Source organism: Geotrypetes seraphini, chromosome 4 (assembly GCF_902459505.1).
Source record: "Geotrypetes seraphini chromosome 4, aGeoSer1.1, whole genome shotgun sequence".
Lineage (NCBI taxonomy): Eukaryota > Metazoa > Chordata > Amphibia > Gymnophiona > Dermophiidae > Geotrypetes > Geotrypetes seraphini.
The window spans coordinates 166,618,771-166,637,691 of record NC_047087.1 but is presented as its reverse complement, the minus strand read 5'-3'; the positions used below and the strand labels follow the sequence as shown (position 1 = coordinate 166,637,691).

Sequence of the window (18,921 nt, the reverse complement as noted above, 5' to 3'; positions counted from 1 at the left end):
CTTGCTGTTCCTGCAGTAAAACTGTACATCAGCACATGGTATCTTGATTGCAACTAGCGTCGATATATGTAGGGACAGATTCTATACACAGAGCCTAACGCGGTAGCCCCCTGTAAAAACATCACTTACCAAAGTTAGGCACTATTTGTAGAATCATGCCTGCCGGCGCCTAAATTGATTTAGGCGCCAGTAGGCGTGTATACCTTAGGTATTGGCATATTAAGCCAGGGTTACTATTACTACTTATCACTTATATAGCAATGAAAGGCGTACACAGCGCTGTACATTTTGACATCTATAGACGGTCCCTACTCGGAAGAGCTTACAATCTAATTTGGACAGACAGGCATGACATATAGGGTTGGGGATGCAGAACCCAAGGTGAGAGGAGTTAGGATTTAAAAGTATACTCAAATAGGTGGTTTTTTTTATTTATGAATTTTTCTACAAATATATAAATATATAACAACTAGTCGTTAAGCCCGTTACATTAACGGGTGCTAGAATTTATGTCTGTATTTTTCTTTCTGTCTCTTTCCTCCCTCCATTTCCCTGTGTAGCGCTGTCTCTGCTTTCTTCCTCAGTCTCCACTCTCGAGCTGTAACATTACTGCTTAGCTTTTTCTCCCTGCAAGCATCTCTGCCCTCTTTCTCATCCCCAGTCTCTTTGCTATTTTTCTCTTCTTGCAGGGGTCTCTGCTCTCCTTTCTCTATATGTTCCTGATTCCTGCAAACTTCTGTTTTCTCTGTATGCTCTTGATCCTGTGTTTCCCTGTAGGTGTCTCTTCCTTTTTTTTTTTAATTCCTTCTTCACGTATGGTTGATTTATTAAAAGTTTTTATATTTTTCCTATTTGTTGCATGCCTGTCTCCTTGGTCGCTGTATGTTTCTCTTTTTTTGCTTTCTGTGTTTGTTTGTGTTTTTTTGCTGATTGTCTACTTGGTCGCTGTCAGTCTGTCTGTCTCATTGGCTGCTGTATGTTTCAAGTTTCAAGTTTATTTAGGTTTGATTAATCGCTTTATCTTAATTCAAAGCGATGTACATAATAAAATTACAATATAGAGAATTAGTACATTAAAGAAAATTGACTAAACTAATGACAAATTTAACAATACTAGACACACGTAGGAAAAAGAAGGGCTAGAAGTTACAATATAATATAAAGATGGGGAAAACATTTAGAGAAGGTACAAGAGGGCAGGGTAAATAAGAGTCTTGGAATTATTTTACAATGAAATTATTATTGGTTTATGAAGGCATCATTAAATAAAAAAGTTTTCAGGTTACTTTTTTTTGTGTTTTTTGCAGTCTAACTACTTGGCCACTGTATGTCTGTATGGTTTATTTTCCTGAATTTATCCTTGGGCATTGTATTTTTTATTTTTTTCTGTTTGTCTCATTGGCTGTTTATATATATATATATATTTTTTGCTGTCTCCTTGCCCACTGTCTCTCTGTCTGTCTCCTTGGCTGCTGTATGTCTGTTTGTCATTTTTTTCCCTGTGTCTCTCTCTCTCCTTGTCCTCTGTGTTTTGTTATTTTTTCAATCTGTCTCTTTAGCCCCTGTCCTTCTGTGAGTGTCTGTGTGTGTCTCTCTCCTTGTCCTCTGTGTTTTGTTATTTTTTCAATCTGTCTCTTTAGCCCCCTGTCCTTCTGTGAGTGTCTGTGTGTCTCTCTCTCCTTGTCCTCTGTGTTTTGTTATTTTTTCAATCTGTCTCTTTAGCCCCCTGTCCTTCTGTGAGTGTCTGTGTGTCTCTCTCTCCTTGTCCTCTGTGTTTTGTTATTTTTTCAATCTGTCTCTTTAGCCCCCTGTCCTTCTGTGAGTGTCTGTGTGTCTCTCTCTCCTTGTCCTCTGTGTTTTGTTATTTTTTCAATCTGTCTCTTTAGCCCCCTGTCCTTCTGTGAGTGTCTGTGTGTCTCTCTCTCCTTGTCCTCTGTGTTTTGTTATTTTTTCAATCTGTCTCTTTAGCCCCCTGTCCTTCTGTGAGTGTCTGTGTGTGTCTCTCTCTCCTTGTCCTCTGTGTTTTGTTATTTTTTCAATCTGTGTCTTTAGCTCCCTGTCCTTCTGTGACTGTCTGTGTGTCTCTCTCTACTTGTGCACTGTTGTTTGTTTGTTTTTTTCAATCTCTCTTTAGCTCCTGATCCCCTCTCACTGACCCTTGCGCGACTGCATGTTATTCCGGCTGGGTTTCCATGGCAACCCTGCTCGCGGGTCTGTGAGTGTAGGGCCGTTTTGTCGGGTCTGACGGCGCTGTGTAGCGGGGAGGCGGGGCCTCAGCACCAGCCGGGCGGCTCGCACCGCCGGCCCCCAGGAACCCGAGGCCGGCGGAGGGGGAGGCAGGGACATGCCTGGTGTGCCATGGTGCAGGAGGAACGGAGATCGTCATCTGGCTGCGGTCCGGCTTGTGGAGGCGATCGGATGGTGACGTATTCGCGCGCATGCGCACTCCTTCGGCCACAGACCTACAGCGCACGGAACACGCAAATAGAAGTGCGCATGCGCGAGTTAGCCTTTTATTATATAGGATAGCAATAGCTGCATTAGTGACAGACATGTAAATAATTACATTATAATGAAAGTACATTAATTCATAGATTGCTGTATACAATAAGGCCCGGATTCTGTATAGGACGCTGGTCCCGGGCGTCCTATACAGAATCGGGCCTACACCCGCCCAAAGTTAACCCGATTCTGTAACCGGCATCCATGTTGCAGTCGCCGGTTACAGAATCGGGTTTAACATGCCCAACCTCCCTCCCCTGCCCCTCCCCAACGGCCCCCCTATGATCGCCGGCAGGAGGGTGCCCAACTACTCCTGCCGGAACTCCCAACACCCCCCCATAAGATCGCCGGCAGGAAGGTGCTCAACTCTGGGGAGAACTACTCTGTACCCCTGAAAAGATCTGCAAGATCTTCATGGCCTGTTACATGCTGCATCATTTTGCCCAACAATGAAGACAGCCCCTTCCAGTACCACAACAGCAGCCCCCAAGAGATATAGATGAGGATAATAACCCCCCCCCCCCCCCCCCGGAGAACTGACACTGAACCACACTAGTATGGCCTCTGTAGCTGACAAGATCTGAAACACAGACATTTTCAGTGAAAGTAAGTGCAACGTTTAGGGGCAAATTCTATAAGAAGCGCCCAAACGTTAGGTGCCGATATAGGCACCGTTAACATAAGAACATAAGAACATAAGCATTGCCTCTGCTGGGTCAGACCCGAGGTCCATCGCGCCCAGCAGTCCGCTCACGCGGCCGCCCAACAGGTCCAGGACCTGCATAGTACTCTTCTATCTATACCCTTCTATCCCCTTTTCTAGTAGGAAAATGTCCAATCCTTTCTTAAACTCCAATACCGTACTCTGCCCTATTACGTCCTCTGGAAGCGCATTCCAGGTGTCTACCACACGTTGAGTAAAGAAGAACTTCCTAGCATTCGTTTTGAATCTGTCCCCTTCCAACTTCTCTGAATGCCCTCTTGTTCTTTTATTTTTCGAAAGTTTGAAGAATCTGCCCCTCTCTACTCTCTCTATGCCCTTCAAGATCTTGTAAGTCTCTATCATATCCCCTCTAAGTCTCCTCTTCTCCAGGGAAAAGAGTCCCAGTTTCTCCAATCTTTCAGCGTATGAAAGATTTTCCATCCCTTTTATCAGACGTGTCGCCCTCCTCTGAACCCTCTCTAGTAACGCCATGTCTTTCTTAACGTACGGCGACCAATATTGGACGCAGTACTCCAGATGCGGGCGCACCATCGCCCGATACAACGGCAGAATAACTTCTTTCGTTCTGGTAGTAATACCCTTCTTGATTATACCTAGCATTCTATTCGCTCTCTTAGCGGCCGCTGCGCACTGTGCCGTTGGCTTCATTGTCATGTCTACCATTACCCCCAAGTCCCGTTCAGCGCGATTCAAGTACAGTTGGTATGGTGTTTAGTGAATTGCACTGAACGGGGCCTAGCTTGTTATTCAATTTAGATAGGCGACTATCTAGTTGGGGCCTTATTGTTTAACATGTGAAACTCCCACCATTACCACACAAGTAGCCTCTCCTCCCCACAACCACCAAGCCATTACTACTATATGGCTCAAAGCACACCCCTTTCTTGTGATAGTTATTTGCCCATGTTCCGCCACTTATTTCTGTCAGATGGGATAAAACATAGTAACATAGTAGATGACGGCAGATAAAGACCCGAATGGTCCATCCAGTCTGCCCAACCTGATTCAATTTAAATTTTTTTTTTTTTCTTCTTAGCTATTTCTGGGCGAGAATCCAAAGCTTTTCCCGGTACTGTGCTTGGGTTCCAACTGCCGAAATCTCTGTTAAGACTTACTCCAGCCCATCTACACCCTCCCAGCCATTGAAGCCCTCCCCTGCCCATCCTCCTCCAAACGGCCATGCACAGACACAGACCGTACAAGTCTGCCCAGTAACTTGCCTAGTTCAATCTTTAATATTATTTTCTGATTCTAAATCTTCTGTGTTCATCCCACGCTTCTTTGAACTCAGTCACAGTTTTACTCTCCACCACCTCTCTCGGGAGCGCATTCCAGGCATCCACCACCCTCTCCGTAAAGTAGAATTTCCTAACATTGCCCCTGAATCTACCACCCCTCAACCTCAAATTATGTCCTCTGGTTTTACCATTTTCCTTTCTCTGGAAAAGATTTTGTTCTACGTTAATACCCTTTAAGTATTTGAACGTCTGAATCATATCTCCCCTGTCTCTCCTTTCCTCTAGGGTATACATATTCAGGGCTTCCAGTCTCTCCTCATACGTCTTCTGGCGCAAGCCTCCTATCATTTTCGTCGCCCTCCTCTGGACCGCCTCAAGTCTTCTTACGTCTTTCGCCAGATACGGTCTCCAAAACTGAACACAATACTCCAAGTGGGGCCTCACCAATGACCTGTACAGGGGCATCAACACCTTCTTCCTTCTACTGACTACGCCTCTCTTTATACAGCCCAGAATCCTTCTGGCAGCAGCCACTGCCTTGTCACACTGTTTTTTCGCCTTTAGATCTTCGGACACTATCACCCCAAGGTCCCTCTCCCCGTCCGTGCATATCAGCTTCTCTCCTCCCAGCATATACGGTTCCTTCCCATTATTAATCCCCAAATGCATTACTCTGCATTTCTTTGCATTGAATTTTAGTTGCCAGGCATTAGACCATTCCTCTAACTTTTGCAGATCCTTTTTCATATTTTCCACTCCCTCTACGGTGTCTACTCTGTTACAAATCTTGGTATCATCTGCAAAAAGGCACACTTTTCCTTCTAACCCTTCAGCAATGCCACTTACATACATATTGAACAGGATTGGCCCCAGCACCGAACCCTGAGGGACTCCACTAGTCACCTTTCCTTCCTTCGAGCGACTTCCATTAACCACCACCCTCTGGCGTCTGTCCGACAGCCAGTTTCTGACCCAGTTCACCACTTTGGGTCCTAACTTCAGCCCTTCAAGTTTGTTCAACAGCCTCCTATGAGGAACTGTATCAAAGGCTTTGCTGAAATCCAAGTAAATTACATCTAGCATATGTCCTCGATCCAGCTCTCTGGTCACCCAATCAAAAAATTCAATCAGGTTCGTTTGGCACGATTTACCTTTTGTAAAGCCTCGGATCCTGTAACCCATTAGATTCAAGGAAATACACTATCCTTTCTTTCAGCAACACTTCCATTATTTTTCCAACAACTGAAGTGAGGCTCACCGGCCTGTAGTTTCCTGCTTCATCCCTGTGACCACTTTTATGAATAGGGACCACATCCGCTCTCCTCCAATCCCCAGGAATCACTCCCGTCTCCAGAGATTTGTTGAACAAGTCTTTAATAGGACTCGCCAGAACCTCTCTGAGTTCCCTTAGTATCCTGGGATGGATCCCGTCTGGTCCCATCGCTTTGTCCACCTTCAGTTTTTCAAGTTGCTCATAAACACCCTCCTCCGTGAATGGCGCAGAATCTACTCCATTTTCTCGTGTAACTTTGCCGGACAATCTCGGTCCTTCTCCAGGATTTTCTTCTGTGAACACAGAACAGAAGTATTTGTTTAGCACATTTGCTTTCTCCTCATCACTCTCCAAATATTTGTTCCCAGCATCTTTTAGCCTAGCAATTCCATTTTTTATCTTCCTCCTTTCACTAATATATCTGTGACACTCAGAAAAGCACACAGACAATATAAATGCATAGACAAAGACCCTTTATTATACTTATATATATATATATATATATATATATATATATATACTAGTCTTTAAGCTCATTACATTAACGGGTGCTAGAACATATGTGTGTGTGTCTGTCTTTCTTTCTTTCTGCCTTTCTTTTTCCTTGGCTGTCCATCACCACTCCTTGCCTGCTCCCCCTGTCCATTTTCCCTTCCTTTACCTCCCGTGTCCACCACCACCCCTTCACTGCTCTCCTTATGCAGCAGCAGCCCTTCTCCCTTTGTTTTACCTCCCCCCTGTCCAGCAGCACCTCTTTCCTTCTCCCCCTGTCCAGCAGTAGGCATCTCTTCCTTTTTTATCCCCCCTCCTCTTTCTTATCCCTATGATACTCTTACCTTGCTCTGCCCCTGATCAGAGGTTCCCGACAGCCGCCCAGTTGCACCCATTGGAAAAGTTCCCACTGCCGCATCCCGCACCCCTCCTGACGCGGCTCCCGCTGTCCTTTCTGTCTGTCTCTGCCCCTGGCCCCCTTTGCCTGTCTGTCTTTCTGTATATCTCCCTGCCCCAAAAAGCAGCATTCCATCCCTTTCCATTTCCCCTCCCCCACACCAGTTCCCTGTGCACCTGCCCCTGTGTCTTTCTTATTTTCTTTGTGTTTCCCTTCCTCTCTCTATCTGTCTGTGCAAAGCAGCATTCCCTCCCCCTCCATTTCCCTCCCCCCCACCAGTTCCCTGTGCAGCAGCATTAGCGTTTCCTCTACCCCCCCTTTCCCTTCCCGCGGTCCGGACTACAAAGGTGGTGATTCCAGCAGCGCTTGCATCAGTCTCCACACGCTGCTTCGGGTCCTTCTACTGCCCTGATTTACTCTGGCACGTGTCTGATGACATCATCAGAGACGCGGCAGAGCAAATCAGGGCAGTAGAAGGGCCCGAAGCAGCAAGTGGAGACTGATGCACACGCTGCTGGAATCGCCATTTGGGTCCGCGGGAAGAGAAGGGGGTGGGCGGTGGCAGGAGGAACGGAGATCGGCGGCGACAGGAGGAACAGAGATCGTCGTCTGGCTGCGGTCCGGCTTGTGGAGGCGATCGGCTGGTGACGTATTAGCGCACATGCGCACTCCTTTGGCCACAGACCTACATGCACGGAACACGCAAATAGGAGTGTGCATGCGCGGCTAGCTCTTTATTATATTAGATATATATGAATATAAAAATAGAAGAACATCACCATAGCCTCCAACACCACTCCTCACAATCAGGAATCCCTTTCGATTGATGGATGGGTGGACCACAGGACTCCCCCTTATTTGAACAATATATGGATTCTGATTCTGTTGGACAGTCCCGTTTCTTATATAGGGTGAGAACTGCTGAGTCCATGGTCACACAAGCTGGATTTCTGCAGTACACAGCTTCCTTAACTATGAATCAGACACACCTGGTTTTACTATTCTTTTGTTCTTGGTTTCTGCAACGGTCAGGATCGCAATCAAGCAAACTTGAGGAGACATGTCACGTATCATTCGAAGTTTCAGTTATATGCTGGCCATAGGCATAACAGCCCCTTCCCCTCCCATGTACCATCCTGCATGCACCTATCCCACCTCTCTCTCTGGCCCCAGTTGATAGTTCTGGTCTCTAAGGATTAGATGGAGTATCTTCACCCTTGCCTTGGAGCCCTCACTCTTGGTGATTGTACATGGCTGATGCTGGGCTCATAGTTGTACTGCATGACAGTAGCTTTGCAAGGACTTGCTGATGGGCCTCCAGATCAGTATTCCTGATTCTTGGATGGGAGCCTCCTATGGTGCCTCAAAATTTGTCTTCTATGAATTATGCAGAACACTGCTAGGTGGTTGCTCTCCTCCACATTGAAATTTGGTTCCCTTCTAATAGACATCCTCGTGCTCTACAGAGGACGCTGTTCCACATGCACAAGAACTAAATGACACATCTCATCATGGTCCATGCAGCCAATATGGTTAATGTCCACTTCCATATTTGGATGTCTTTACAATATTCGGCAATGGTAGGTTATTTTAGGTTATCTTGAGATATCCATGCCTGTGTAGGAAGTGTTCTTTTGGATGTCTCTGTGATAATTTTGGAACACATGAAAATGTCTATTGTTCTATTTCAGTTATGGGGTGATTTTTTTGGTACTTCCATCACTGGATGTCCATTTTCTGACTCAGATGCCCCTCTATAAGTTATGGACTTCTTGTGTGATATTAGATATAGAATTCATATTTCCTATGGATTTTCTCAGTGTATATCAGTTATGGTTTATGTCAAGGGCATGTGATTTCATGTATTTAAAAAGTTCTGCAAACTGTTGTCATAAGAACATAAGAATTGCTGCTGCTGGGTCAGACCAGTGTTCCATCGTACCCAAAAGTCCGCTCACGCAATGGCCCTTAGGTCAAAGACCAGTGCCCTGATTGAGTTTAGCCTTACCTATGTACGTTTCGGTTCAGCAGGAACTTGTCTAACCTTGTCTTGACTCCCTGGAGGGTGCTTTCCCCTATAATAGCTTCCAGAAGAGCGTTCCAGATTTCCACCACTCTCTGGGTGATGAACTTCCTTACTTTTGTATGGAATCTGTCCCCTTTTAACTTTAGAGAATGCCCTCTCGTTCTCTCTACCTTGGAGAGGGTGAACAACCTGCCTTTATCTACTAAGTCCCCTCTCAGTCTCATCTTTTCAAGGGAGAAGAGGCCCAGTTTCTCTAATCTCTCACTGTACAGCAACTCCTTCAGCCCCTTAACCATTTTAGTCGCTCTTCTCTAGACACTTTTGAGTAGTACAATGTCCTTCTTCATGTATGGTGACCAGTGCTGGACGCAGTTTTCCAGGTGGGGGCATAACATGGCCCTGTACAGCAGCATGATACCTTCTCTGATGTGTTTATGATCCCCTTCTTAATCATTTCTAGCATTCTGTTCACCCTTTTTGCGCAGACGGCTTCATTGACTTGTCTACCAGTACTCCTAAGTCTCTTTCCTGGGGGGTCTCTCCGAGTAGTGCACCGGACATCCTGTATTTGTGTATAAGATTTTTGTTACCAACATGCATTACCTTGCACTTATTCACGTTAAACTTCATTTGCCATGTCACAACCCATTCCTCGAGCATGTTTATGTCACATTGCAGGTCTTCGCCATCCTTCTGTGTCTTCACTACTCTGAACAACTTTATATCATCCGCAAATTTAATCACTTTGCTCATCATACCAATTTCCAGGCCATTTATAAATATGTTGAAGAGCATGGGCTCGAGCACCGAACTCTGCGGCACTCCACTGGCAATGCTTTTCCAGTCCGAGTATTGTCCATTTACCCCCACTCTCTGTTTCCTATCCACCAACCAATTCTTAATTCACGTGAATATTTCACCCTCAAATCCATGGCTTGCAATTTTTCAAAGCAATCATTCATGCAAGACCTTGTAGAACGCCTTTTGAAAATCCAGATATTCAATGTTGACTGGGTCACCCATGTCCATCTGCCTGTTTACTCCCTCGAAGAAGTGCAGTAAGTTCATCAAGCAAGATCTTCCTTTGCTAAAGCCGTGCTGACTGGTCCTCATCAGATTGTGTCCGTCAAGGTGATCAATGATGCGGTCCTTTATCAGCGCCTCTATGATCTTTCCCAATACTGAGGTCAGACTCACAGGTCTGTAGTTTCCCAGATCTCCCCGCAAAACTTTCTTGAAGATCGGCATAACATTCTTTGCTTTCCAGTCTTCCGGAATCCTTTCTGATTTGATCGACAGATTGGCTATTAGTTGAAGCAGTTCAGCTATAATCTCTTTCAGTTCCTTGATTATCCTCAGATGGATACTGTCCAGTCCCGGGGATTTATCAGTTTTAAGCCTATCAATCTGCCTGCATACCCCTTCTAGACTGACCGTCAACCCTGTCAGTTTCCCGTCTTCATTTCCTGCATATAGCCTGTCGGCTTCTGGTTTATTGGATATATCCTCTTTGGTAAATACAGACGCAAAAAATGTGTTTAATTTGTTGGCGATGGCTTTGTCCTCCTTTAGTACTCCCTTTATTTCATGGTCATCCAATGGCCCCACCGCTTCCTTTGCGGGTCATTTCCTCTTATTATATTGAAAGAATGGCTTGAAGTTTTTTGCCTCCTTGGCAATTTTTTCCTCATAGTCTCTTTGGGTCCCTCTTACCGCCTTATGACACCTTGTTTGATGTTGTTTGTGCTTTTTCCAGTTTTCGTCATTTGTACTTGTATTCTCTGGCCAAGTCTAATTTGCATCATTTCAGGATTTGGTTGTAACTGTCTAATAGGTAGAGTTGGTCCAGAGGGTGACTACTTTGTCATACAATCTAATCAAAGTTGGCTGACAAGGAGTTTAATTCTGTTGTCATGCAGAATGGATATGGGTACTTTTTCTCTTATGTTGCACGAGAGTCCTAATTTGAGATTCAGCGTGGGAAAGGATTTGTTGCGTATTAGGTATTAAGGTTGATCTTTCTTATAAAATAATTACATTGAGATTGCATTGTTTACCGCACAATGATAATGCTAGGCTATTTGATATATTCATGGGTATTGCACTCCAAATTATATTGTCTGAATGGAAGAATAATACTGAATTAACAATGTATGTGTTGTGGAATGTGGTGAGTTCAGTTCGTAAGTATGAAGAAGTGACCTGCAAAAAAGGAGGATTTGTGCAGATTTTTAAAAGTATGTGAGCATCTTTGGACAATTGCTGCAAATCTTATGGTGTGTAATTATTGTTGTTCCCAGCTTTTGTTAGTGTGATGGGAGTTTCTGATTTCTGTTGTGCTCTTTGGCTTATTGCTGCATTTATCTTTTTTCCCTATAAGGTCCAAATGGTTTACACAGACTATAAGCCAATAAATTTGTAATTTAAGTAATGACAGAAAGGTAATCATTACCAGCTGCTTTAACACAAGTATTTCTGGAATAAATTAGGCCCCCTTTTGTCAAGCTATGGATGATTTTTTATTGCAGACTCCTGCGGTAAAAGCTTCAACTTTCATAGAATTCCTAATACAGCTTGATAAAAGGGGGCCTTAGTTTTCAAATTCTTATGGAAAAGGATTTAAGGTGAAATTTGCTTTATACGTAGCTATGTGAAGACTAGTCCAGATCTGCATTGCTTAGGATATAAAAGATGTTTCCAGAATTGTTTTGTATCAAACTCTCTTAAAAGAAGAAAATTAACAGTCTGGCAGTCAAGCATACAATTTCTATGAGCGGTTGTTGGGACAAAATTGAATCTTGTCAGATAAATAGGTACCAGGGCTTGCAGTATGTTAAAATAATAAAGAGGACTTGAATTTGACACAGATAAGAAGCCATCAGAATACTACTACAACTTGTCCTTTCTAAATTAACCTAAACTAAACTAAACCTTAAGTTTGTATACCACATCATCTCCATAAAGATAGAGCTCGGCACGGTTTACAGGTAATTCAATAAATGAGGGAAGGACATAATAAGAAATTAGAGGTTATAAAGAGGATAGCTAGCTTTACATTTTAAATAGATAGCTTTACGTTTTGGAGAAAAGCCAGGATTTCAGATGCTTTCGGAATAATTGGAATTAGGTTCCGCAGCGGGGCAGGGAGGTTATTCCAAAGCTCAGTGAATTTGAAGAAAAGGGATTTTCCTAATTTACCTGCATACATGACGCCTTTTAACGAGGGGAAAGATAGTTTGAGAATGTGGACGGATCTGGTAGTGTCAGGTCTCGAAGAATTCCAGGATAGTGGGATTAGGGGAGGAAGAATGCCATGTAGGATCTTGAAAATTAGGCAGGTACATTTAAAGTGAATCCTAGAAATCACCAGATCAATAAAAGTTTTGACAGAAGCAGGGAAACATGATCGAATTTGCAGTGTTCTGGATCCGCTGAAGTCTTTGAAGATTTTTCTTGGTTAGACTTAGATAGATGGAATTACAATATTCCAGTCTGGAAAGAATGATTGATTGTACAAGGACAGCAAAATGTTGTTGGTGGAAGCAGGATCTCACTTTCCTCAACATGTGAAGACTAAAAAACCATTTTTTTTACCAGAGAGTTGAGATGATCATTAAAGGAAAGTGAAGAGTCAATAATGATGCCCAAAACTTTGCTTGAGAATTCGATCTGTAGTGTAGGATCAGAAGGTAGTAGAATGAGTGTGGGTAACTGATCTAATTTTGGGCCAAGCAAGAGTAGTTTTGTTTTGGACTCATTCAGCTTCATTTGTACAGAGAGGGCCCAGGATTGGACTTTCGTTATGCAAGCTGTTATATTTTCGATGAGGTTAGTGAGGTTCCAATCTATCTTTAAGAAGGGATCAAGGGGTAACCCGGGAAACTACAGGCCTGTGAGCTTGACCTCGGTTCCAGGGAAGATGATGGAAGCAATGGTAAAGGACACAATATGCGAATACATAGAAAACCATGGACAACTGAAGGCGAGCCAACATGGCTTCTGCAAGGGAAGGTCATGCCTCACGAACTTGCTGTACTTCTTTGAGGGAATAAACAGCCAGATGGATAAGGGGGAATCCATAGACATCATTTACCTTGACTTCCAAAAAGCCTTCGACAAGGTACCTCATGAACGGCTACTTAAAAAGCTGTGGTACCACGGGGTGCAAGGGGATATCTACCGATGGATCAAACACTGGTTGGCTGGCAGGAAGCAGAGGGTTGGAGTAAAAGGCCAATACTCTGACTGGCAATGGGTCACGAGCGGAGTTCCACAGGGGTCAGTGCTGGGACCTCTACTGTTCAACATATTTATTAATGATCTGGAGGCAGGGACAAAATGTGAGGTTATCAAATTTGCTGATGACACCAAACTCTGCAGCAGGGTTAGAAACACGGAAGACTGTGAAGACCTGCAAAGGGACCTAACGAAACTGGAAGACTGGGCAAAAAAGTGGCAAATGAGTTTTAACGTAGAAAAATGCAAGGTCATGCATGTAGGGAAAAAGAACCCGATGTTCAGCTACAAAATGGGGGGAACACGGCTAGGGGTGAGTAACCTTGAAAGGGACCTGGGGGTGATGGTCGACACATCACTGAAACCATCGGCGCAATGTGCGACAGCCTCAAAGAAAGCAAACAGAATGCTGGGCATCATCAAAAAAGGTATTACAACCAGGACGAAGGAAGTCATCATGCCGCTGTATCGCGCAATGGTGCGCCCGCACCTGGAGTACTGTGTTCAATACTGGTCACCGTACCTCAAGAAGGACATGGCGATACTCGAGGGAGTGCAGAGGAGGGCGACTAAACTAATAAATGGTATGGAAAATTTTTCATACGCTGACAGGTTAAAAATGCTGGGGCTGTTCTCCCTGGAGAAGAGGAGACTTAGAGGGGACATGATAGAAACCTTCAAAATCCTTAAGGGCATAGAGAAAGTGAATAAGGACAGATTTTTCAAACTGTGGGGAGCCACAAGCACTAGGGGTCACTCAGAGAAACTGAAAGGGGACAGGTTTAAAACAAATGCTAGGAAGTTCTTTTTTACCCAGAGGGTGGTGGACACATGGAACGCGCTTCCAGAGAATGTGATAGGCCAGAACTCTGTACAGGGGTTCAAGGAGGGTTTGGATAGGTTCCTGGAGGATAAGGAGATAGAGGGGTACAGATATAACTAGAGGTAGTTTATAGAAATAGGCAGAAACCACTTCACAGGTCACGGACCTGATGGGCCGCCGCGGGAGCGGACCGCTGGGCGAGATGGACCTCGGTCTGACCCAGTGGAGGCAACTTCTTATGTTCTTATGTTCTTATGTTCTATCTCGAGAAATAGAGTTTCAAAGGGAGACAGATGGAATAATTTAAAAGAAGACATATAAATGCTGAAAAGAATAGGGGACAGGGGTGATCCCTGGGGAACACCACATAGCGGTCTCCAAGGAGAAGACATGGTTCCATTCATGTTAACAGTGTAAGAGCGGGATCGTAAAAATTTCGAGAACCTGTCTAAGACTGTGGAATCAGTGCCTATCTCAGAAAGTTGGTAAATTAGGATATCATGGTGGACAACATCAAAGGCGCAGATAGATCGAATTGTAGTAGGATAGCAAACATTACGAGATTGAAGTTGTTGAATCTTTGAGATTAAAGAGGCCAGCAGGGATTCAGTGCTGAAATTTCTATAGCGCAGAAAGGCGTACGCAGTGCAGTACATTTAATATTTCAATAGACATAGAAATGTTCTTAATAACACTGTAACATGATCAAATTTATGTTACCTGAAAATCAAACAAACTGCTGTGTTTTGTAGTAACCAAAGCCTTTTTTGCACTTTAACAGAAGGGAGTGTGTGGTGCAGTGGTTAGAGCTACAGCCTTGGCACTCTGAGGTTGTGGGCTCAAACCCTCACTGCTCCTTGTGACCCTGGGCAAGTCACTTAATCCCCTCATTGCCCCAGGTACACTAGATAGAGTTTGAGCCCACCAGGACAGATAAGGAAATATGATAAAGTACCTGAATGTAAACCACTTAGAATATAAGTGATATATAAATAAATAATACTGTATATATATGCCAAGATAGAATGTGTTGCAATAGTCTGAGATAGTATTAAACCTTGTACCAATATTGCAAAGTGCTGATCTGAAAAAATAAGGTTGTATTGTTCTCAGTTATTTCATTCTATAGAAACCCTTTTTGGTATTAGGGGGTGCTGAAAAATTCTAAGCCCAACCAACCTTATAAATTCTGAGCATTATTTTGCCACTGTAGCCGAAAAGAGTGTTGTTTTATTTTGCAATGTGCCAGATCATTGATTGAACCATAATCATTGAAAAGAGTGGAACTCTGAGTTGTCATGGAGTTCCTATTCCTGCAGAAGAAAAGTCCAAAGGAAATCCATGAATATATGATGCAAACATTGAGTGACAAATGCCCATCAAACTCCACAGTGAAGAAGTGGTATGAGATTTTGAGACAGAAGAGTCTGGATGAGGGAAAACAATTCTTGATGGTGTTTATGGATATCTCAGCAGCATTTAATACGGTGGATCATGCAATTTTTGTTAAGCAGACTGAGGGGATGTGAGATTCGTGGATAGATTCTAGTCTGGTTTGAGTCTTTTCTGAGGGGGAGACAACAGGAGGTGCTTATGGGTGAAAAACTGTTGATATAAAAATTAGCAAAATACCACTATATCATACAGTACACAACAGTATTATCAAACCTTCATCTATGAAGGCATCCTAAATGGCCTCAGAAATGGAGCCTACGCACAGCAATGCAGTCACAAACTGAGACAATCCGCGTAGTAGAAATGCTCCTGCTCCAATCATTGGCCTTTAAAACTATTTTATAAGTGCTATTTTTTACTATAAACCCTACACCACTCAATATTTGCTTAATCAAAAAATCTGCATCAAATACTGTGTGTTTAAAAATTTAAATAGTACAACACTCACATCAATGCATTCGGTCACAGCTTTTCAAACAGTGCCAAAATGGCAGCAACAACTTTATATAGTCTAGTTACCGTCACAACGTGTTGACATCATCGGAACGTGACCAATGCACGTTCCACATTTGAAAGAATGGCTACTAATAAAAATGTTGCCATTCCAACGACCTATTAAGGCCCTTAGGCCACAAAGTGTCTAGTCTATCGATCCAACGCTGTTCTTTTTGAGCGAGGTACCAGGGGTGCCCCAAATACTAGTAGTATTAGTGCTATTTTTTACTATAAACCCTACACCACTCAATATTTGCTTAATCAAAAAACTAGTAGTATTTGGGGCACCCCTGGCCAAACATTGTATAGAGCATGAGCATGAGTTCTGGTCTTTAAGAATTTTAGTCTTAGAAGTGGTTGCTCCGGGGAATAGAGGAGGGGACTTTAGGCGGTACCTCGCTCAAAAAGAACAGCGTTGGATCGATAGACTAGACACTTTGTGGCCTAAGGGCCTTAATAGGTCGTTGGAATGGCAACATTTTTATTAGTAGCCATTCTTTCAAATGTGGAACGTGCATTGGTCACGTTCCGATGATGTCAACACATTGCGACGGTAACTAGACTATATAAAGTTGTTGCTGCCATTTTGGCACTGTTTGAAAAGCTGTGACCGAATGCATTGATGTGAGTGTTGTACTATTTAAATTTTTAAAAGATGTTTTCTTTTGGGTTTGTGAATGTAGATATATTAATGTTTGTATTTATCTGTAGTGAGAATGTGTGTGGTAATGTCCAGGTGGCCCTGATGCAGCGGATGTATGGACTTCCCGCGAAACGCTGGCCGCGTTGGCCCTGATGCAGCGGATGTATGGACTTCTCGCGAAACGCTGGCCGCGTTGGCGAATGGACATGATTTGAGATTTTACTATTAAAGCTCCGACAGTGAAGACTACTAAACAAATAAGATAAGTTTTTTTCTGGTCGAGTTTTTTCAAATTTTGATATTACACACAGTATTTGATGCAGATTTTTTGATTAAGCAAATATTGAGTGGTGTAGGGTTTATAGTAAAAAATAGCACTTATAAAATAGTTTTAAAGGCCAATGATTGGAGCAGGAGCATTTCTACTACGCGGATTGTCTCAGTTTGTGACTGCATTGCTGTGCGTAGGCTCCATTTCTGAGGCCATTTAGGATGCCTTCATAGATGAAGGTTTGATAATACTGTTGTGTACTGTATGATATAGTGGTATTTTGCTAATTTTTATATTTGTGTTATATACCACTGGGTTATACTACATTAGGTTTGAAAAACTGTTGAGCCATAAGGAGGTTAAAATAGGGGTACTACAGGGATCTGCTCTTTCTGCGGCCTTGTTCAATCTGTATCTTGTTCTGCTGTGTAAACTGCTTTTGGACCTGGACAAATCATACCGACTGTGTGCTGATGACATCCAATTCTTTTTCCCCATTGAAGGGGATTATGATGGGGTTTCAACACGCTTACAGTCGGTAGTGGTAGTGATTAAACACTGGATGGACTGTAACAGGCTGAAATTAAGTATTCGGAAGACACAGGTGTGGTATGGTACAAGAACCCTGGGTGCTAATGGTCCGGAGACAGTTGAGTTGCTGGGAAAGAGAGTATTGGTAAGGCGCAAGGTGAAGTATCTTGGTGTGCTTTTGGATTCAGGACTCGCTATGACAGGGCAGGTGCTTGCTGTAGTTCAGAAGGTGTATTTTCATCTTTGGTTAGTTAATGGATTGAGACCTTATCTAGCAGCCACATTGTTTAGGATGGTGTTACAGTCGATGGTTTTGTCCATTTTCGACTATTGCAGTCTGATGTTCTTGGGAGTACCAGAATCAGTGTGGGGGTGCTTCAGGTGGCCCAAAATTCAGTAGTGCGCTCTCTGTTTAAATTGGACAGACTTGAGCATGTAACAATATTTTATAAGGTTGTATTGGTTGAAAGTAAAGGATGATATCCAGTACAAGCTACTGGTGAATGTCTTTATGTGCTTACAGAAGTTGGCCCCTAAATACCTGGTCCACAGCATCTTGCCGCATGAGCCGGCTCAACTGCTTCGCTCAATTACATAGAAACATAGAAAATGACGGCAGAAAAGGGCCATAGCCCATCAAGTCTGCCCACTCCAACAACCCTCCCCTAATCTACACTCTATCACTTGTCCCCAATCTGCCCTCCTCTATGCTACCCTCGTAGGGATCCGACGTGGGCATCCCATTTATTCTTAAAATCTTGTATGCTGCTGGCCATGATCACCTGCTCCGGGAGCTCGTTCCAATGGTCCACCACTCTTTCAGTGAAGAAGTACTTCCTGGTATCCCCATGAAATTTCCCCCCCCTGATTTTCAACGGATGTCCCCTTGTGGACGAGGGCCCTTTTAGAAGGAAAATGTTGTCTTCCACCTCTATTCGACCAGTGATGTACTTAAACGTCTCTATCATATCTCCCCTCTCCCTACGTTCCTCGAGAGAGTATAGCCGCAACTTGTGCAGCCTGTCTTCATACGAGACATCCTTGAGCCCCAGGATCATCCTGGTGGCCATTCGCTGAACCGACTCAACTCTCAGCACATCCTTACGGTAGTGCGGTCTCCAGAATTGCACACAGTATTCCAGATGAGGTCTCACCATGCTTCTGTACAGCGGCATAATGACCTCTGGCTTCCGGCTAACAAAGCCTCTACGGATACATCCCAGCATTTGTCTAGCCTTAGATGAAGCCTTCTCCACTTGATTGGCTGATTTCATGTCTCCACTAATGATTACCCCCAAATCCCGCTCTGCTGTAGTCCTGGACAAGGTTTCACCATTCAGTGTGTATGTCTTACACAGATTATTGTTACCAAGGTGCATGACCTTGCATTTTTTCGCATTAAAGCCCAGCTGCCAGGTTGTGGACCAATGTTCCAGTAAAAGCAGGTCCTGCCTCATGCTGTCGGACAAATCATTTTTACTTGCGGTGTCACTCACAGTGTTACATAATTTGGCATCGTCGGCGAATAATGCTATTTTACCTTGAAGCCCCTGAGTCATGTCTCCTATAAATATGTTGAAAAGGATCGGGCCCAAGACTGATCCCTGCGGCACTCCACTGGTCACCCTCGACGTTTCAGAGAGGGTACCGTTAACTAACACCCTCTGAAGTCTCCCGCTTAGTCAGTCGCCGACCCATGCAGTCAGTGTATCACCCAATCCCATTGATTTCATCTTGCTCAGTAATCTACGGTGGGGGACGCTGTCAAAAGCTTTGCTGAAGTCCAAGTACACGACATCTAGGGACTCTCCCAGG

General features: G+C 43.8%; 1 protein-coding gene across 2 annotated transcripts in view; it reads left to right on the top strand.

Moving 5' to 3' along the window:
- The window catches only part of LOC117359509 (C-factor-like), a 232,977-nt gene that overhangs the window by 22,503 nt on the left and 191,553 nt on the right, over positions 1–18,921 (top strand). The window lies entirely within an intron of this gene.